General features: G+C 33.9%; 2 pseudogenes; one reads left to right on the top strand and one right to left on the bottom strand.

Moving 5' to 3' along the window:
- Positions 1-17,521: 17,521 nt before the first annotated feature.
- On the bottom strand, positions 17,522-18,205 carry LOC100618294 (ras-related protein Rap-1b-like; annotated as a pseudogene).
- A 3,018-nt stretch (positions 18,206-21,223) lies between these two features.
- Positions 21,224-21,894, top strand: LOC100012166 (adenylate kinase isoenzyme 6-like; annotated as a pseudogene).
- Positions 21,895-22,723: the final 829 nt, after the last annotated feature.

Below are 22,723 nucleotides of genomic sequence, written 5' to 3'. Positions count from 1 at the left end.
CAGATGGTATATACATTCTTTTTTCATGTAATATGTTTCCATTTGAATGAATGAAAAATCATCTATTAAACATGTAATATGTGCAAATCACTGTGCTAAAGAAGTCCTGGGAATACAGACTGAAAAGTTACTCAAAGGGAAATAATACATATAAGAGTTTCAGGTTCAAATCAAATAGAGAGGTCTGGTGTTTTTTTTTTGGGGGGGGGGAAGTCTAGCAGTAAAATAGAGTAATGCCTATACTGTAAGATGATTTCCAATGATATGACAATAGCTATACTTCATAAAGCTCTTATAATATCAGACACTGTGCTAAGAGCTTTATAAGGTGTTATTATGTTTCCTCTTTTACAAATGAGTAAACTGAGACAAATTGAGATTAAGTGACTTGCCCTGGGTCACACATCAAATAAGTGTCTGAGGTCAAATTTGAACTCAGCTCTTTCTAACTCTAGGTCTCTGAAATCAAGACAATGCCCCTTGCTGATTTTGGAGCCTTGTGCAATGCCAAGGTTTCCTGTGACAAGCTCTTAGGTTTAACAATATTGTTATATCTACTAAGGAGGCCAAGGTTGACTATAGCTGCAGGTATAGTATGTAGGAGTCATCTTCAAAAGGATTATTTATCCAGATGATGCCTGTGGGAGATGGATTAAAAACAGAGGGACAATACAGTTCCTAGAGTTCTGTGCTCAGGCTTTCGGTGATCTCCACTAGAGTCTGATAAGAAAGGATGCTCTGCTGTTTATGCTATGTTGTCTTAACTATCAGTGACAACTGGTTAATATCTGGCCCTTTGGGCAGTACCCTTGGTAAATGTGTTGAGCATTATCAGTTTAATAAAGACTCCCTCTACCATAGTATCTTGAAGACAAGGACTTCCTTTCACTTTAGTCTGCATTCCAAGCACCTGGCACAGTATCTGACACTCAATGGAGATTTAATCATTTGTTGAATTGAATTTAAAGAGAAAATAAGGGCCTAAAACCATAACTTCTAATCCCAAGACCTGTAGCTTTTCCCTCTATACTGCTTTCCTCTAACAGTTATATTGAAGGTCCCAAAACTAATGCATATAAGGTGCTTTGTAAACTTTAATATACTATATAAAATTAAATGTTTTTATTGTTAAAATAACATAGAATAATGGAATGAAAAAGCATTTCTCAGAGGTTATCTTGCACCTCTGGCCATATCTCCTTTTACCTGTACCAGAGAAATGATGATTATTTCATCTACTGCTGTGATCTTAAAGCAGGAAAATAAAATTTAAAAAATTACTTTATCCAAACTGCTCTTTGTGGAAAAGGCTTTGCTTCCTGTCACACAGAATTCTGTACAAAAAATTTGAGAGTGAAGAAGTGATTATAACAATTTTTAGGAGTTACCAATATCCTCTTTTCTTATCTGGATGCAAATCATTTCAACTCATTGGGTTCCTTAAATTATTTTTGTTTCTTTCCTCTTCTTAATTATTTTTCAGTGATTCTATTGAGTTCTGTGTTTGGGCATTCTTTTCAAATCTGGTCTTTTCTTTATGAATGTTTGGAAGTCCTTTTATTTTGTTAAATGACCATACTTTCCCTTCCAAGAATATAGTCAGTTTTGTGGGTAGTTTATTCTTGGTTGTTGACCTGGTTCCCTTGCTTTCTGGAATATGCCTTTCAGTCCTTCAGTGTAGTTGCAGCCAGATCGTGTATCCAATGGTATCTGAATGACTTCCTCTTAGCAGTTTGTAATATTTTTTTTCCTTGCTCTGGTAGTTCTTGAATTTGGCTATAACATTCCTGGGTGTTGCCAATTGAGGCTTAAGTACAGGAGGTGATCTGTGGATTCTTTCAATCTCCACTTTTCCTTCATGCTTTAGAATGTCAGGGCAGTTTTCTTTGATAATTTCTGTAGAATGATGTCAAGTCTTTGTGTTTTGTCATGATCTTCTGGTGATCCAGTGATTCTTAAATTTTCTCTCTGGGACCTGTTTTCTAGATCTTCCATTTTGTGGATGAGGTATTTCATATTTTCCTCAATTTTTTCATTCTTTTGATTTTGTTCTATAACTTCCTGCTGCCTTGTGAAGTCATTTGCTTCTAGTTGTTGGATTCTAAGTTTTAAGGACTGGATTTCATCCCTGGCTTTTTTGTCATCTTTCTCCTTTTGGTGTGATTTTCTTTGTATGTCATCTTTCATCTCCTTTGCCTCATTTTCAAGCTAGTTAATTTTGGCTCTCAAGACACTATTTTCTATTTCCCAGTGACTTATTTTGCTTTTTAAATTCTTTTTTCTCAGTTGTCTTCAACCTCTCTTAATTGTTCTTTTAATTGTATTTTAGAGTTCTTCCAAAGCCTATGTCCAGGTCCCTGGAATTTCTGTGTTTTTGCTTGATGTTCCTTGTTCCTCCTCTGTCCCATTGGCTCTTTGTTCATTTCCTGAATAGAAGCTGTTGGTTATAATTTCTATTTTTCTTTTTCTGTTGTTTGCTCATATTTTTTCCTCTTCTTCCCCCCCTGTGATTGCCTATAGCCTTGCTCCTCTCATTATATGCTGCATCTGTGGGTTTGAGCTGTTCTGTACTGCAGGGACTTCTCTCTTCTACTGATTGATCAGCTTTGTCAGATTTTTCCCAGATGACAGCAGAACTGAAAAGGAGATGGGCTTCCTGCTCTGTTGTCAAGGTTGTTCTCTATAGTTTGTTGTAGGCTATGCCCTTGGAACTTAGTCAGCAAGGCTTTCAGAGCAATCTGGGTGAGGGGTGTTGGAACTTGAGTTTCTCTGTCCTCTGAAGCCTTCTTATTTGCCCTATTGATGAGACTGAGATAGAGCAGAGTTGATCCTGCAAAGCTGTCTGTGCCCTGAGACCAAAACCTCTAGAAAGGTGGGGGTTGGGGGTGGGCAAAATGAAGTGTCTTGGCAGTATTTAGGGTGCCTTCTCTGTGCTTCTCCTCCAACTGCCTCTATGCCACTTGTGTTCAACACTCCGAGCCTGGCACAGCTGTGCCAGCACGATAGTCCCTTCAGACTATCACCCTTGCCCAAACAGAAATTTTAGCCACTACTGAAAACTCAGCAATGTAGGTGTGGGATGGGTCCTGGGATCCTACCCCCGATTCCAAAAATTTATTTACAAAATAAAGAAAGAGTGAAGTAAGAAAATCAGAGAGAAGATAGGGTAAGATATCTAGACTAAGCACAAAGTAATTTACTCCCAGACCCTGGCTCAACCCAGGCAGGGAGAGCTAGTCCTTAGCTGGCCTCAGCAAAGCTGAGGACCTGAGGAAGTGTCTCTCAAGAGATAGTTCCCTCCTGCGCTAGTATCTTCAAAAAATCCAGGAAAGGAGTTAGCCTTTTCACTTACCATGTGTCAATACAAAGGGAGAGATTTAAGAACAGACTCACCAGGAACTGGGTCTCAGGTTCAGTCAGCAGATTCTTCTCCAGTCTTAACTCCAAAGAATGAAGAACTGTCTTTCACAGGAAGTTGTAATTCCATTTAAAGACACTTTCTTTTGTGGCATTTCCTGTGCCTTCCTGCACTTTTTATGTGGACAAAGCCTAGCTTAGAATTGCCCAGGAGGCAGTCAGTTGATTCTGATTCATCACCCACTATTGCACACATGGGCTGCAGACCTTCCCACTAAATGATTAAGTGGGATTTTTACACTTTTGATGATTAGATCTAAAAATGGCCATATCTCCTTACTCAATTTTAAATAGGATGTTTATACTTTTGTTGATTAAATCTAAAAATGAACAGGGGAGTTAATTTAATTTTCACAATGAGGGGAGAATGAATTAACTTCATTTTCACTATCAAGAGAGAGTTAAATTTAATCTTCATAGACCACATATTTAATATAGTTTGTTTTCTGAAATAAGAAGACTAAACTAGTTTAGGAGGCTCTAAACCAATTTGTATCTCTAAGCTAAAAAAATTACAATAAAATAAATTTATTGTTAAAGAAGAATTTAGAAGGAAGAAAACATTTAGGTTATTTCTCTTCTCAGAAGTTTGGGCACCAGCTCCTCTTTTGGGGAGGTAAGTAGAGGGTGATCGTTATAAAAGAGAAAGGGTTAATGAAAAACATAGCTTGCTTCCACACTTTGGAGCATCAGTTTGCATAAACCAAATTGTGCCTCATTGTCTTCAAAGACCACACTGCTTAGAATATCATTATTCCAAAATTAGCAACATTATCTAAAGTAGTTGATGATTCTATATACTTGTTGGTCATGGAAAAAGAGGAAAAAATCCCTCATTTTGAGACCAAACATTCTATAAGTAGAGTTAATACTATATTGAGGTAATCTAATATTAATTTTGCAATACTTTAATAAGTGTCATCCACAAATCTGTTTAGTGCAGTTACTGATTTTTTTCCCTCGACTGATAATATACTTGCGCAATGATGCTGTCATCAGATGAGATTAATCACAAGATTGGTGCATCCTTTTGCTAAGAACATTTTCATAAATCATTTGAATATGACCCAAGTGGGAAAGTTTCTAGTTAAGCACTCTAAATCTTACACTTTTTTAAAAATAGAAAATGTGGTGTATTCATATTTGGGCACATTTTAATTTTATTAGGTTTTAGGAGAAGGACATAGTAAAATGACTGTGCTAGCAGAGAATATTATATTGAAGCTAAAGAGCTATTGTAGTTCATGAAAATTCTAGATTTTTCAAGACAAACTGCTTTCCAGACACATGACTGAGACCTGGTCAGGTGAAACAGAAGACTGATACTTTAGGCTGAGTATTTAAAATAGATTCTATTTAAACCTATGTGACTTTGTGTATTGTTTGCTGATATAAATGGCATATCTACATATCTGAGATCAGAGAATCATAGATCTAAAGAAGTAGCAATATATCAACTCCAAAGGAGCCCATTAAGAATAGGCCACTAATTGGGCATATCATATAACTATGAACCCTGTTTCTAGGGGAGGTTGAGGCCTGTAGATCACTTGAGTAGAGCTAAAGTTGATCTGATGTCCATGCTAGACCTAGCACAAATATGCTGAACAAGTGGAGGGCTACTGATCTAGACTAGCAAGGATGAACCAGCCTAGATTGGAAAAACAGTTGTACTGTTTTACTGTGAATGCTTCCACAATGATCTTTATTTGGATCAGACCTATGAGTGGTCACGGTATCTCTGGGCTGATTAGAAGAGAGACATCTAGTTAGTAAATCAGTCATTAATCAAGTATTTATTAATTACTTGATTGATTAATAAAATTAATTGATTAATTACTTGATTGATCAATAAAATAAATAGATAATAAGGATAAACAAATGAATAGATAAATGAATGAGTACATGAACAAATAACAAAAAACTAAATGAATGAATATAATTGTACAAATAAAGGCCACAATATACACTAGATAAGAAGAAGTATACACTTATTAGTAATTTAACTATGAGAAAGTCATTTAATTTCTGTGCATCCCAATTTTCTCATCAGTAAAAGGTGGTGCTGTTATTAATATTATAGACTTGATAATAATTTACTTTGCAAATTTAATATATGTGTAAATATAATATATGTAAATCTTAATACATGTTCAGATATTAGTCCATCTGTCTTCTATTAGTAGTCATTTCATCAATTTATGGTGAATTCACTTTGTCCATGAATTTATATATCTACCCTTCCTCAGAGAAGTCCTTGCTAAATTATAATGTTGTATATTTCTCTATGGAGACTTCAATGATCTATGCTATCAAATGAAAGTATCAATCTTTTAAAAGGGTTGAATTTGAATTTTCCTTCTTGTTCTAAATACCATGACTTTATAAACAGAAATTTAAAAAATGGAAAGGAACTTAGAGATCATTTGGATGCAGCCTACCTTTTATAGATGAGAACTAGCTAAGTGAAATGCCTTTCCTAAGGTCATACAATAAATTAATGGCAGACCAAGGAATAAAGCCCAGGTCTGCTGTATACCTTCTCTTTCCTAGAATGATGCTTTCTGCTTTAATACTCTGCCTTCCAGCTACATCTAATGCAATCATTTAGTCTTAATAGAATCTATGCAGTACATTTCTTTCAGTTCAGCATCTTAGTTGAGGTTTATATCTGAAAAAATAACCTTTGCCCTGGAGCTTGGATATTGTCATATTCTTTTAAAAGAATCATTCATTCAAGAACATCTTATATGAAACAAGTCCTTAAAAAATCCAATTGGTGGCTTGTTGTAATTACTTACTACCTACTACCTCTTTACCACAGTGTTGTAGAAATTAATAAATAAAGGCAGAGTGCTGCTATTGAATTACAAATTAATCATAGCCATATGACACATTCAGATCAGAATTTAGGTCTGATCATTTGAAGTTTGTTCTTAAACACTTCAGTTGATTTAACAAGGAACACAGTATTTGGGTAATGATGTATCAGGTAAATTTCCCTGATTCACTTATTCATCAAAGTTTTATTAAGCAATTTCTATCTTCTGAACACTATGGAGAAGACTAAAAGTTTATATGTGATCTCTGACATGATATGACTTAACCAAGGCTGATACCAAGTACATTCAGTATAGGAAATACACAGCCAAAATATTTTGTTATATTTATAAGACATATATATATATATATATATGATTGATTTTTAAAATAAAACCTTCATATTATTTAAAGTATAATATAATACAACCCCTCCCACTCCATTATACTATAAAGATTAGAAAGATAGATAAATAGATATAGATATAGACATAAATATATTCAGCTTCAGATAGTAGGCAAGCAAGTAGCTTAAACTATTTGCCTCAGTTTCCTCATCTATAAAATGGGGATAATAATAGTACTTGCCACCCAGAGTTGCTATTAGGGTCATCTCAGATTATGTATATAATAATTATTATTAAGAAAATCTGGAAGCAAGACATAGAAAGGGAAACAATTTAAAATAACTGCAGACAAAATAAAATATGTGGGAGTATATGTATCAAAACAAATCCAGGAACACATGAAAAACTCAACCTCTAAAGTAGCAGTTCTCAACCTCTCAATTTGTAACAATGAGAATACAGAATGCATATCAGATATTTACATTCTGAATCATAACTGTAGCAAAATTACAGTTTTGAATAATTTTTTGGTTTAGGGTCACTGCAACATGAGGAACTGTATTGAGGGGTCACGGCATTAGAAAGGTTGAGAACCACTGCTCTATAGTAAGATAAGGTAAAAATGCATAAATTATATAGACATAAAGGGTAGTCATAACTAAATTAGGGAAGTGTGGAAAAATGGTCATAGAACAGAGTATTTTCAGAAGAATAAATCAAAGCTGTCTATAGTCATTTGTAAAAAGTACTCTTTATCATTATTAATTAGAGAAATGCAAATTAAAGTCACTCTGAGGTGGATTTTTCCAATTGTAAAACAAGATGCTACTCAGTTCCTACAATTGGCAAGTAGGTGGAATTTACAAGAAAATGAAACTTAAGTCTCAAAATTGAGTGACTTTTACAAAAGTGAGTCAGTTTGATTTCTATAATTTTCTCAGAAAATATGTCAACTGATACAAAATGAAGTGAGCAGGACCAGGAGAACATTGTGCAGTGTAGTAGCAAAATTTTATAATGATTGGGAATGATTTAGTTATTCTCAGCAATATAGTTAATGATCCAAGACAATTCTGAAGACCTTATAATGAAAAATGTTATCTACCTCTAGAGGAGAACTGATGAAATTTGAATGTAGATCAAAGCATATTTGTTTTACTTTTTTTATGGGTTTCTTTATGTTTTCTTTTTTTAAATGGAAATGTGTTTTGCATGGCTGCTATGTATAATCTATATCAAACTGCTTTCCTTATCAAAGAGGGAATGCAGAAAAACGAGGGAGATACATTGGAATTAAAAAAAAATTTTTAAAGAATGTTAAATTTTTATATTAATTGAAAAAAGTTAAAAATGATAGATTTTACCTTTAAAAAACAAGCCTCAGACACAATGTGAGCAAAGATCAACCTCTGTTTACTTCAGTTTCCTCATCTAAAATATGAAAATTATAACAGATTCATTATAAGGTTCAAATCAGATGATTGTAAAGCACTTTCCACAGTATCTGGCAAAAAGTAAGTAAGTAAATGTTAATTATTATTTTTAATGTGATCACTACTACTACTATTTTATGTATATATATGATGAATCATTATACACTTATTATGGAAATATTTTAGTCATTTTATGGCTAAAGGGAATAATTAAGTCATGTTGAAGTTCTAGTTGTTAGGTTTTATATAGATCCAATTCTACTCTGTTTGGTTCTAGCATGATATGTCATGGAAAGGAAAAGTTTTCTAATGATTTTAAACATCCAAAAGTGTGAAAAACTCATTTAGGAATGAATGATTCTATCCTATTTTAAGTCTTTAAGCCAAGCTTTAAATATGTGGTCCAAAACAACAATCAAATACCAATTTTTCAATACAGCTTCCATTGAACCAAATTGCTTCCTTTATCCTTAAAGTATTCTTGTTCAGGTTGAGGCTGTAGCAGAGTCACTCTGAGCTCCCATTGAAATTTGAGTGAATAAATTTCTGTGGTTTTGTGGCTCACTGAAATAATTTTGTTTCTTAGATAAATTCTGTTTGTTTAAAATTTAATTATGAACTACATTTAACTTTGGGGTTGCTTGACAAGGCAGGCTGTTACAGTCCCTTAAGTTATTTGGTTCAGAATAGGCAACACAGAAGCAAAACTGCTACAGAATCAGTATATTCACAGTCAAGAGAAGTTTCTGGGTGGCTTTCACAGTCTGCTAAGCAAGTCTATATTTCAGATTCAAGAAGAACACCCCAAATCAATTTTTAAAATACATTCATTCTTATACAACTATAAGTCAAACATTTTAGAACCAAATATCCCTTGTTGTTTTTGACCTTCATTGTGCTTTTTTTTTTCATCTTAAGGGTGGTATATCTTTCCTGGTAGCCTATATCCATAGATATTGGTATCAGCAGAAGTTATTTGTACTTAAATGGAAATTTGCTGGTGAAATATTCCATTTTATTTTGAGTTGCACAAACTTTTATAGTTTGAGGGATATAATATCAGTCCATCCGTTGACTTTTGTGAATCCTCTCCATTTGGAAACAGCAATTTTCAGACATTTAAGATCTAATTAATATATAATTAATTATATAATTAAGAATACAGATAGTCTATATTCTTATCTTTTGCAGAAGGATCTGCATTTGAGATTGTATTTAGAATGTGTATCCCAAATTATATTTCCTACAATTCCCTTTTCCTTTTCCTGTTTGTGAGTCTCCTTAAATTGATTGGGGTTTTGAGTTTCTGTTTTTCCACCCATACAGTCTCTCTGGCTGGGATGTCATGGAGCTAAGGACAGCAAAGCTTTGCTCTGGGATTTTGCTTTCCCTTTGCTCTATGTTGATTTTAATAAATAGTATTAAATAATATTTTATATATCAGATATATTAATTTTAATCTTTACAATATTAACATAGTGACTAATAATATTTTTAAAATAATATGTTCTGTCATTAATAAAGATCTTGAATGTGTAATGATTGGGTCTTAGCATTCCATCCCTTTTCCAAAATGTGATTGTTGTTCAGTCATTCTCAATGATGTCCAGCTCTTTGTGATGCCATTTGGGGTTATTTTGGCAAAGATACCAGAGTGGTTCCTCATTTTATTCTCCATTTCATTTTACATATAAAGAACTGAAATAAATAGGGTAAAGTGACTCAGGGACACATATCACTAACACATGTCTGAGGCCAGATTTTAATTCAAGAAGATGAGTCTTTTGGACTCCATCATACCTACCACACCACTAATTCACATTTTTTTCATCCTTCCTTCCTTCCTTCCTTCCTTCCTTCCTTCCTTCCTTCCTTCCTTCCTTCCTTCCTTCCTTTCTTCCTTCCTTCCTTCCTTCCTTCCTTCCTTCCTTCCTTCCTTCCTTCCTTCCTTCCTTCCTTCCTTCCTTCCTTCCTTCCTTCCTTTCTTCCTTCCTTTCTTCCTTCCTTCCTTCCTTCCTTCCTTCCTTCCTTCCTTCCTTCCTTCCTTCCTTCCTTCCTTCCTTCCTTCCTTCCTTCCTTCCTTCCTTCCTTCCTTCCTTCTCTCTCTTTCTCTCTCTGTCTATAATGAACCTCTTTGAGATTAAAAAAACCTTTGTACTTTTGGAGGACATTCAGGGAAGGGAAAAAAAAGTGGGAACTAGGACCAGTGTTTCTATATTACAGAGAATCGAATGAAGTAAATTTAGGAACTTCAAAGGCAACTTTAACTTTCATTGCTGAGCTAATTCCTCTAAGTAAATTGATTGCATTGACAATAAAAGGTACTATATTATCTCTCTTCAATAGATGAAAGCAGTCTATTTGAATGGGGAAGAGATTGAATAATGTGATCTTATTTTTTGTATGGATATATGACATCAATTGTGAAATGCTTCAATGATACTTCAATACATTTATGATTCTTTGCATCACAAAACATGATTCCTAAACATTTCATCTGAACAGGCAAAATGTTCTGCTCAAAAATGTCCCCCATATTTTAGAAGAGTCAACACAATACCTCTTAACTCATTTAATTCTAAAGCAGTGTTTCCTCTTGGATTCATAAGATCATATTATGAGAGATATTGTATTGTAAGGGACTTAGGTTATACTGTCCACACTTACATTTCACTTACAAGTAAACACAGAATAATTCAGTGGCTTTTCCAAGATTATACACAGCAGAGATGGTACTCAAACTAAGGTCATTTGATTTCAAATTCAAAATTATTTCCACTATCCCTTTCTCAACTCTAGCAATTTTCACAGAAAATAGACAATAATTGTTTCTATTGGTACTGAGGGGAAAGATTGCAGAAAATTTAAGGCAGAATGAAACATTTATTTGAACAAAGAAAATTTTGTTTATTTTATTCTTTCAGACCCCTCTATATGTTTAATATGCAGTTTTGCTATCTTGTGGCTAATGAGAGTAAGGAATTTCTTAAAGACCAACACTAATAATTATGAGAAAATAAGAAAGCACAAAGAATTCTAATTAGAAAATGTCTCTATTCTTATTTATTTCTCAACTAATAGTTAGTAATAAAATATTATTTTAGAAATGAGTATAGTTTAAGGTCTCCCAAAAGCTATAGAAGAAAGATCCTCATTATAAAATATGAATCAGGTATGGGACAAATATTTGTTCTCTGAACTCAAAAGAAATTATAATGGAAAATACTCACAGGTAGGCATTGAAAGAAAGATTAATGCAGGAGGAATATTGCATGACAGCGTAGTTAGGGGCCAGCCTTCAAGTCAGAAAGACCAGAATTATAATCCTGTCCCTGATTCATCTTGGCTTTCTCACCCTTAGGAAAAATCACTTAAATTCTCAGTACTCTTGTTCAGTCATTTTTCAGTCATGTTTGATTTTTCATGATGCCATTTGGGATTTTCTTGGCAGAGATATTAGAATGGCTTGCCATTTCCTTCTTCAACTCATTTGAACTGAGGTAAACAGGGCAGGGTCATATTACTAGTAAGTATCTGAGACCAAATTTAAATTCAAGGAGATAATTCTTCCTGACTCTAGACCTGGTGCTCTGTCCACTCTCTCACCTAGCTGTCCTTTGTGCTCTAGGAAACTCTTCAATTCTATAAGTTGGAAGAGGAGCTGCCAACCTTCATTTGTAAAACAAATATCATCCTCTAAGACTTCCTTATGGGAACAAAATCCTAGACATAGCCCTATCCATACAATAAATATTAAGCAGATATAGTCCTCCTCACATTAGAATTTCCACTTAGTCATCTCATCAATCTTCCACTTGCTTGTTGGTTGTGCCAAGCCTATTCCTTAGCTTGAAAAAATACAAACACAAAAATCCTAAATTCTATAGCAAAGTCATATATTCTTCATCTATCTGATCGGGCTCTATCTAGAGTCTTCTAGGTATTGTCTCTTGCTTAGAAAGGAAGCAATTAATCCATCAACCAATAGATGGCACTGGAGGCATTCAAAACATTTTTTCTATTCCTTGTCTTCCTTTAGTAATATTAGTCTTTCTGGAAATAAATAATTTATACCCCTAAATTAAAAACAAAGGCACATGCAAAATGTCTGTATTTAAAGAACTTAAATATTGAAATGTTGGTTAAACTTCTGGGAAAATATGAGTCTTTGACAAAAGTGAATCTGCCTTCTCTGAAGGTAACTGATTAGAGTGGCACTCAAAGGCATTTGCTACCATACCACAAGATTTCTTAAGACTGAATAAAATATTCTGGAGATGTGCAATTTCTATGAAAATTCCATTTTGTTATACGTTTCACCTGTTTGTGTGATCTTGGCTGCCAGGATTACCAGAAAATTGTAATTAAGTCTTCTCATTACAGGTGTTCACCTAGATTTTCCTAAAGCTAACTTAACAAGTAACCTTTTCATTCTCTGTAGTAAACAAGCTCATAAAATGTTCAATGAATCACACAGGATAAAAAATAAAATGCTCACTAGCACATCAGCACCAACTGCATTTGCAGAGTAATCCATTGGCTTGATGGGACTAATTTTTTTTAGAAATTGCTAACAATGGACTTGATTAACTAGACTTGGTCAAGCCAAAAGTCTTTATGTGAAGTTCAATGGGAATACCATTTTTGTAGAAAGCTAGACCAGACATGTTTATTCTGTTAAGCTCTATGCAGGGTCTATAGCCTTCTTTATGAATTATCAATAACTCCATCATGTCTCATTTTGCAAAGTGTTTATCAGAATGGCATGGTATTAAACACTATATTCCAGATTGTTCCTCACGAATTTTTTCAAAGGCTTATGCCTTAAAGTCCCTGGAAAATCCAGGTTCCATCTACAGCAAGATTAAATTATGAAATTTTATTTTACTTTTGTTTTATTAAAAAATCCATATGCATTATAATTTATATATAGCCAGAAGAAGCTTATATTTAAATTTGTGTGCTTAAGGAAGAAAACAGATTCAGGTGCTATGAATCTTATAGTGGTTCATTAGTACAATTTCAATGATATAGGGCATCATTATGACCAATCCTCCTATTCTATTTTATTTTAATATATATATTTTATTTCTATATCATCTAGATCCCCACTTGTGTCCCTCCCTTACTCTCTTTCAGAGATTTATCTCTTTTAACAAAGAATTTTAAAAAGAAAGAAAAAGAAGAGGAAAAAATCAATAAAACTGATCAATACATCAAAAATATGAAATTATATTGTGTTAAATACCTGTGAAAGAGATATGAGATATCTATCTTTTCCTTACTCTGCTTTGTAACCAACTTGTTTATTTTTAAAATAATTTTGATATATTTATTTCCAATTTAATTAACTAAGTACCTTAAAGAATTTCTGAGTGACTACTTAAAAGTCACTTATAATTACTATATGCCTCCATTTCCTCATCTATAAAACAGAGATAATAATAATTCCTCCCTGCCAGGGTTGTTTTGATGATCAAATAAACTAATATTTGAAAAGTACTTTATAAAGCTTAAAGCACTGAATAAATGCTAGCTAAAAATACTTTGTGGTTTTTGTTCTTTCCATTCACAGTATAGTCATTGTACAATGCATTATCTTTGGAGAGAAACTTCTCAAACTATTTGATATAAGTATGAATAGTAAATATCCAGTGATCAGTGTGTCCACTTTTCATATTAGCCCCATGATCCTCATTTTCTATAGAAAAATTTAATTACAGGCATTAAGAAACTCTCTGTATATTCCTCTTCACATCTTTACATATTTTAACAGGAAAATTAAAAGTCTTGGACCTCACTGCAGAGCTTAATATATTCCTGTATATTTTCTCCATTGTGGCACTTTCTGCAGTATGAGGATTGTCACAGCTTTTGAATTCTTTCTTCTAGGACTGGAATTTGTTTTAAAGCACTGTGCAGTAGCTCTTGTAGTTGAATAAGGCATTTCCTTAATGTATAAGATATCATTTGAAGTTCATATAAAAAACAGAGAGGCAAAAAGAAAGGTTTGGCAAGTGATACTCAAAGGCTTTAGGAGTTTTATAATAGAGAACTCCTATGGAGTACTGCACTGTGGCATGCGGACCATTTCATCTTGGATACAGCAGTATGACCTACAGTGCCTGGAGGGCTCAGCAGGACAAGATTCATCTTGATGTCTGTACTTGAGTCTCAATGACACTTCCTGTCTAACAAAACTTAAATAGTCTCTACTACCTTGAAGATAGAGTTCTCTGCTACCTTTCTTTCTCCTATTTGAATATTTCAATGGATTTTCAGTTTCATTTACTCCTTTCAACAGGACAGACCTGCTAGATCTCGATGCCTTTGTTTCCTAGGTGACCCTTGTTTAGATTTCCTTCGAAGTCTTCTAGATGCTGTCATTTTTTTTCTTTATTTTTTCCCATTGTGCAGAAACATATAATCTGTCCTTTGCTTAACATGCTTCTCTCTCAATATCCGACTAGTCTGCCTCCCTTCCTCTTAACATGTCCATGATGATAGATTTTTTTTACCAGTGCTTCATAATGCTTCATTGATTATATATTGTAGTCTACTTGTATCCACTACATGCATTTCTTTTGGTTTTTTTCTTTGTTTGAGTTACAATTTTTATTCTTTGAAGATTGATATCCCATGATTTGTAATCAGACAATACCCTCAGAAGAATGTTAATGTTTAAAAGATTGGCCTTAGTTTTAAGGATAAAATTAGGGTTATTAATGTCATTGTACACATTTTAGAATACTAGACACTGTTGTCCTTTAATATGAAAAATTAATCAGGGCTAATGCCTTGTACATAATAGATGCTCAATAAAGAATTATTAAATGAATGAATACACAAAGAAAAATAAAGAATGCATAACTTTATAACCTTCTAACACATGTTATCCAATAATCTCCCAAACTGGGAAAAAGGAGGCAGACTGGTTCAAAGGCTCTGAAAGTCCTCCCTGTAAATAGATAGTTGGAAGTTCCAAGCAAGCCAGGTATTTTTGTTCATGATATGTTTTATAATCTTAAATCATCTCCAAGTTTATAGACTTAAACTATTTCTCTGATATTTTTACTTTTTGTTTTTGTTTTTAGCTGTTAATCATCTTTCACTCCTACTCCCTGATATTTTTGGCCCATTTCTGACCTTACCAATATTTCATTTTATTCTCTTCTTCCAGCTTTGTGTATTCCACAACAAGACTTTCATTTTGACTTTAGGCTAGTGTAATGGGCTTCATCTGATTACCATATTGGAATTTTTCCATATTGGCTAAGTCCTATAACTTCTAAGACTAGCTATGTTGTTAAATTTTAGTCAGATGTGACACTATCAAAAAATGAAAAAGTAGACACCAAAATTATGAATAATTTGGTGCAACTGCAGGCTAAACATATAAACAAAGAAATGATCTGTAATTATTTTACATCAGACATCTAGGTGGTAGAGTGGATACAGTGCCACATATGGAGTCCAGAAAACATATTCCTAAGTTCAAATATGGTCTCAGATATTATGTGGCCTTGGCCAAGTCATTTAAATATACTTCAGTTTTCTCATCCATAAAATGAGCTGGAGAAGGAAGTACCACTTCTAAACTACTAAACTTCTAACTACTAAATTTCTAAACTACTAAACTTCTAACTACTAAAATATCTTTGCAAAGAAAACCCCAAATGAATTAATAATTAGACAAGATATGAATGACAACATGAGCAGCAATAACAATTATTCTCTATTTGAAAATTTTCATAAGTATTTATTCTGTAACATGCATAGCATTTGCTTTTTTCTAAATAATAATTTTTAGAGTATATGTCAATATAATTTTTAAAAATATTTGCTTTCTGACATTTTCCAATTTATGCTTTCTCTCCCTCCTTCCCCTGTTACCTCTCCATGAAGGTAGGCATTATTGTATAGATTGTTATACCCACAATTTTTTTATTTTTATTTTTTTACATTAAAAAAGTTAAACCCATATTTATTTACTAGCACTGTTAAAAAACATTACACAAAACATTCAAGTGGCAGATAATTATAACGCAAGCCCTTGCATGGCAATCCAAATTTCTTGAACAAAATTGCACCACTTTAAGGATTTTAGTTTACATTTGGCCACCTCAAAGTAGTTGTAACATTAGATTGGTCAATTTAAATACTGTGGCTCCCTGTTGGATATACACACAATCTTTACACCCAAAGGTTAAATGCATACAAAGCAACAAGGCATTGTAAAATAAATCAGCAAAAAGTTAGTTACTACAACTTAGGACCTGTGACATGATTAAAATTACTTCCCACATTCACATTCACAGTACTCTTCCACCAAAATGTTACATGTGTGAAACAATCACTAACAGGCAAAAGTACTAAACCTGCATATTTGGTATTGCAAATACACTTATGCATGAACAAGCAAGGGATTCACAGTGAGAATCTACAGCTGCAGAAGCCTGGAAATGATTTACTAAATTGCTAAATCTTTTAAAAATTATCTGAAAATATATACTTCTTGTTGTAGACCCCCACTATACACACAACTATAAACATTGTTCCCTGTGTAAACAAAAAGGAAACATACAATAAAAGAGTGAAAAGTCTGGACATTTCCTCTCAACAGATATTAAAGGCAAAGTCCTTTATCTAAGACATTATACTAAGTCCCTGAACAATCTGCAGGGATCTAAAAAACACTATCCACAAGCAGAGGATAAACTATGGGAGTAAAAACACCGAGGAAAAGCAATTGCTTGACTACAGGGAGGAAGGGGATAGGACTGAGGAGAGACTCTAATTGAACACTCTAATGCAAATACCAACAACATGGAAATGGGTTCGAACCAAGAACACATGTGATACCCAGTGGAATCGTGAGCCAGCTATGGGAGAGGTGGTGGGAAGGGGGTGGGTGGGAGGAAAAGAAAATGATCTTTGTTTCCAATGAATAATGTTTGGAAATGACAAAATAAAATAATGTTTAAAGTGAAAAAAAAGAAAAGAAAAAGAAAAAAAAAGACATTATACTGAGAGGACTATTTTATTTTTAAAGGCAAAATCACTGTCTCCCCAGGTTTCAAAAAAAACAAAACATATAGCTGTGTTAATCAAAGCACTTTTGTACAATGATGATGACCTTGTATTTCTTTTAAAAAAACTACAATAAGCTACAAATATCAAAGAAGCAGGTTATCTGGAGTAGTCTTTATAGGAGCTCTTTGGACTTTCTTTTTATTATGCTAAAATAGTGGTGCTTTTAGGATTTACATAATTGTACTCTCCAATAGAAAGGATGGGGTGAGTTAAAGTATACAGTACACTATTCTCATACATGTACATCATTGGTGGATGAACAATGTCTCTTAGCAAAAATACTGGATGTAGCCTCTGATTTTACCAGTTGCATACTCAGAGTAAAAATTGCTTGTGGCACTGTGCAAAGTGATTAGAATGTGCAAAGTGATTAGAATGTGCAAAGTGATATAGGAGTTTTTCATCCACTTCTTAAAGGGTACCATCACAGGAAAGTCCGCTTAAGATGTTGGTAGATTTAATAAAGTTGGGATGTTGCTGGCACTGTTGAATTGGGCAACAATTCTTCACACCTGGCTCAGAGCTAAAATGCATCTGTATATTAAGGCAATTGACATGATATATTTTTACGGCCTTCCCAGGCACTGGAGTTTTTCTGTTAATTAGCCGGACTAGATCATAAAAGATCTCATTAACGTTTATCTTTGATTTAGCAGAGGATTCCAAGAACTCACAGTTGTTCCATTGTCTTGCTAGGTTCTGTCCTTGCTCTTTTCCTACAACTCTTTCATCTTCCAAGTCACACTTATTGTCAACAAGAACATTGGCACATCATTGGCGTCTTTAACTCGAAGTATTTGTTCTCAAAGATCTTGTAGATCATTAAATGTGGATTGTGCTGTGATAGAGTAGACTAATGCAAAGCCTTGCCCATTTTTCGTACAAATCTCTCATGCCATAAATTGTTCCGTCCCTGCAGTGTCCAAGATTTCAAGCACGCATTGTTGAGCATCTTCTTCAACTTGCTTTCTATAAGAATCTTCTATCGTAGGATCATAGTTTTCAACAAATATTCTTTGAACAAACTGTACAGTCAGGGCAGATTTTCCAACCCCCCCTAAGCGAGCCAAGAACAAGTAGCTTGTATTCAAGCATAGTGGACGATTGTAGTCAACACTTCAGTATTCAGGGTGTTGCCACCAAGACTCCGGGAGGACTCCCTCTACAGAGCGGGGCTCACTCACTCAGCATCTCCGTTTCTGCTCTCCTGTCGCCAAGGCCGGTGGGTCGTCCTGCTGCGGCCACTGCGGCAGGAGCCGCCACAGCAGCATCAGCTGCCACAGCAGCAACTGCCTCCCTCCTCTTCTTCCTCCTCTTCTGCCTCCCCTCAGTTTTTTTAAAAAGAGATCCAAATTCGTCTTTATTAAAAAAAATAATTTTAAACTAAGATGTTCAACAAATAAACAGACAGAAAATTTAGTCAGAAAGCTAACTATTAAATGACACAGATAAATGTTCCAAATGTATTACAGTGCATTATTAACATAACTATTTACACAATACATATATATTGTACAATCATACAATATATATTTTCATGTTCTTCATGTTGTGAAAGAAGACACATTGACTACACTAGAGAAAAGTTCAAGGAAGAAACAAGGTAAAATAGTATATTACAATTTGCATTTGGATTCTTCTGTCTGTTCCTTTTATGGCAGTGGATATCTGTTGTTTTTGTTGTTATGAGTCTTAGAGTTGTTCTGGAGTCTTGCCTTTTTTATTATACTTAATTCATTCACAGTTGATCTTCATGCTTTATTGTTGTTACTGTATACAATATTCTGGTTCTGCTCACTTCACTTTGCATCACTTCATTTCTTTCCAGCTTTTTTGATGATTGTCTCTTTTGTCATTTCTTATGGCACAATTGTATTCCACTACAAGCATAGACAATAAATTGTTCAGCCATTCCAAATTGATGGACATTGCTTTAGTTTCCTATTCTTTTAACACCACCAAAAGAACTGCTCTAAATATTTTTGTATGGGTAGGTTCTTTTCTCCTAACTTTAATCTCTCTTGGATAGAGATCTATAAGTGGTAATAATGTTATACACAATTTGATGGCACTTTGGGCTTAGTTCCAGATTTTTCTCTAGAATGGTTGTATCAGTTTGAGGTTCCACTAACAAAATATTAGTATTTGGGTTTTTTCACATCCCAACCAACATTTATCATTTTTCTTTTTGGTCAGGTTAACCAATCTTTTGGGTATGAGGTGGTACCTCAGAGTTGTTTAAATTCTCATTTCTCTAATCAATAATGTTTTGAAACATTTTTCATGTGTCAAAAGATAGTTTTAATATTTTCATCAGAGAATTGCCTGTTTATATCCTTTGACCATTTGCCAATTGGGAAATACTTATGAATTTGACTCAGTTCTCTATATATTTTAGAAATGAAGCCCTTGTTAGAGAGGCTTCCTGTAACTTTTCCCAGTTTGATGTAAGATAGATTTTTATACTTAACTGAATGTAGATGTTATTTCCAAATTGTGTCAGTTATAGTGAGAGCAGTGTTTAAGCATTGACTGCCACTATCCCTTATTTTCCCTTCTATATATTAATTTTACATGCCTCTTCATGTGACATAATTTACCTCCAAGTTTCTCTTTTTTCCTTTTCCTAGTGTATTCCTTGTTAAAAATTCCTTGATTAAGAAAAAAAAAACATCATTCCACCATAATGAACCTATTCTCTGTTATCTGTCTATATTTCCTCCTATCCATTGCCATAATAATGATACATTTCTTAAGTAACCCAAGAACACTAGGTATCTTAAGTAGTTTGTTGTTTATAGTATCTTTTAGCAAGATATAATTTCCATCCTTATCTCTTTTAATCAGATCTATTTTTTACTTTAGCTTTGTCTGACATCATGATTGTAACTCTTGCTTTTTTATTGTAGGTGTTGCATAATAAATTCTGCTCCAGCCTTTTACCTTGAATCTGTATGTGTCACTCTGTTTCAAATGTGTTTTTTGGAAACAATATGTAGTAGGATTATGGGTTTTAATCCACACTACTATCCACTTCTGTTTTATGAGTGAGATCATCAAATTCACATTCAGCATTATGATTACTAACTGTGTATTTCCCTCTATCCTATTATCTCCTTTAAATCTTGTTCTATTCCCTTTCATTCTGTTCCTCCTCACCAGTATTTTGCCTTTTTGTCATTTCACTCCACTTCCCCCTCCTTCCAACTGCTTCCCTCTTCCCTTGTCTTATTCCCCTTCTACTTCTCTGTAGGGTAAAATAGAATTCTATACCCGTCTGATTAGGGTAAGACACTTGTTTTCCCCTCTCTAAGACAGTTACAATGAAAGTGAAGTTTAATCTTTTCCCATGACAACCCTTATACTCCCCTCTCTATAATGATTTTTCATATCTATTTATGTTATATAATTAACCCCATTCTATCTCTCTCTTTCCTTTTCTCTCATTGCAACCCTCTCAGCCCTTGATTGGTTTTAAATATATCATTCATATGCACACATATTATATGATACATACATATCATTCCATATCATCACATTTACATATACACTATATCATCATAATCAGCTTACTTCTCCACCCTCTGTCTGAGTAAATTCTTTCTATCTTCTCTAATACTAAGAGTAATTTTTGAGAATTACAGAAATCCCCTTTCCATATAGATACATAAACATTTTGGTCTTAATGAGTCCCTTAAATTTTCTCTTTCTTATTTGCCTTTTGGGGCTTCTCTTGTGTCTTGTTTTTGGACTGGCTTATTCCTCAGAAATGTTTGGAAATATCCTAGGTTATTGAGTGACCATTTTTTCCTCTGAAATAATATACTCAGTTTTGCTGAATAAGTGACTCTGGGATGTAAACTCAAATCTTTTGCCTTTCTGAATATCATATTTCATGATTTTTTGATACTTTAGAAGAAACTAGGTCCTGAGTGATTCTGATTTCAACTCCATGGTATTTAAAAATGGTTTCTGTCTGCCTGCATGAAGTATTTTCTCCTTCACTTTGTGGCTCTTGAATTTAACCTTTATATTCTTGGAAATTGTCATTTAAGAATTTCTTTCGGTGGAGAGCAAGCGGGCGGCTGGGGCGGAGCCAGCACCACTGAGACCATGAGGCTGTCCAACATCCTGCTTACGGGTACACCAGGGGTTGGAAAGACCACACTTGGTAAAGAACTTGCATCAAGAACAGGACTGAAATACGTTAATGTGGGTGATTTAGCACAAGAAGTTATATGATGGCTTTGATGAAGAATATGTATGTCCCATTTTGGATGAAGACAGAGTAGTTGATGAGTTAGAAAATAAAATGAAAGAAGGTGGAGTTATCGTTGATTACCATGGCTGTGACTTCTTCCCCGAACGATGGTTTCATATAGTTTTTGTACTTCAAACAGATAATTCTGTATTATATACAAGACTTGAAAAGAGGGGATACAGTATAAAGAAACTACAGGACAATGTTCAGTGTGAAATTTTCCAAATTCTTTATGAAGAAGCCATGGCCTCCTACAAGCCTGAAATAGTACACCGGCTGCCCAGCAATGTACCAGAAGAACTAGAGAGTAATTTAGATCAGATAATTAAATGGATTGAGGAGTGGATAAAATATAATAATTGAACCTTGAGGGGAAAGCATGGATTCTCCAGGCTTTCCACATACTGGTTACAGATTTTCTTGATGATCTCTCCCTCCCTATACAATAGAAATTAAGACAACATACACCGGATTTTACTATCCAAGATTGTGTTGTGGAAATAACAGGTGGGCAAAATATAAAGTTGAGTTATGGCTGAATTAATTTTTTTTTTCTCCATGAGAAAATTGAAAACCCTGAAATAAATGAATTCGGCATTAAGGACTTTTTAAGTTTAGGAAATACCCAGCATTCTCATTTAATTTGGTAAACTACTTAAGAGTAAATGAATTTGAGAAAATAGGTGAAAATCTTTACTTAACATGTAAAAGAAAATGAAGGTGAAGAACTGCTGCTGACTTAAAAGTAAAAAAAAAAATGTCTAAGAATAAAGCTATAAACATAACATATTAAGGGGCAGCTAGGTGGCACCATGGATGGAGCTCCAGGCCTGGAGTTCAAATCTAGCTTCAGACGTTTCCTTGCTGTGTGACTCTGGGCAAGTCACTTAACCCCAATTGCCTAGCCTTTGCCTTTCTGTCTTGGAGTCTTATTAAGACAGAAAGTAAGGCTTGTTTTTGTTTTTGTTTTTTTTTAATGACATTAAGTGTTCTTTTAGTGAATTGCTGGGGGTTTTTGTTCTTGGAAGTTGGGTAAAATTAGGATAGTCACAAAGTAAATGGTGAGATTTTTGAGAAAATAGCATTTAATTTCTTTTTTTTTTTTTAAGTATAAGAGTTTACTGAGCTCTTTTGCCTATAAAGTCCCTGCTGATCTTAGCACTGATATTTGTCTCTTTGGAAGAGTAAGCCAATCACATTTTCCATATGTAAACAGGAAATAGCACACCCATGGAAACTGTAAATATTAATTTATTGGTTGACTAATTTCAATCTTGGTAAATTCCATGAAAATTCATGTGATAATGCTTTGCTACCTTATAGGTGGTGGTAATTAGATAAAATTTTAACAT

The sequence above is a fragment of the Monodelphis domestica genome, chromosome 5, assembly GCF_027887165.1.
Source record: "Monodelphis domestica isolate mMonDom1 chromosome 5, mMonDom1.pri, whole genome shotgun sequence".
Taxonomy (NCBI): Eukaryota; Metazoa; Chordata; class Mammalia; order Didelphimorphia; family Didelphidae; genus Monodelphis; species Monodelphis domestica.
This window is presented reverse-complemented; position numbering and strand designations above follow the sequence as displayed.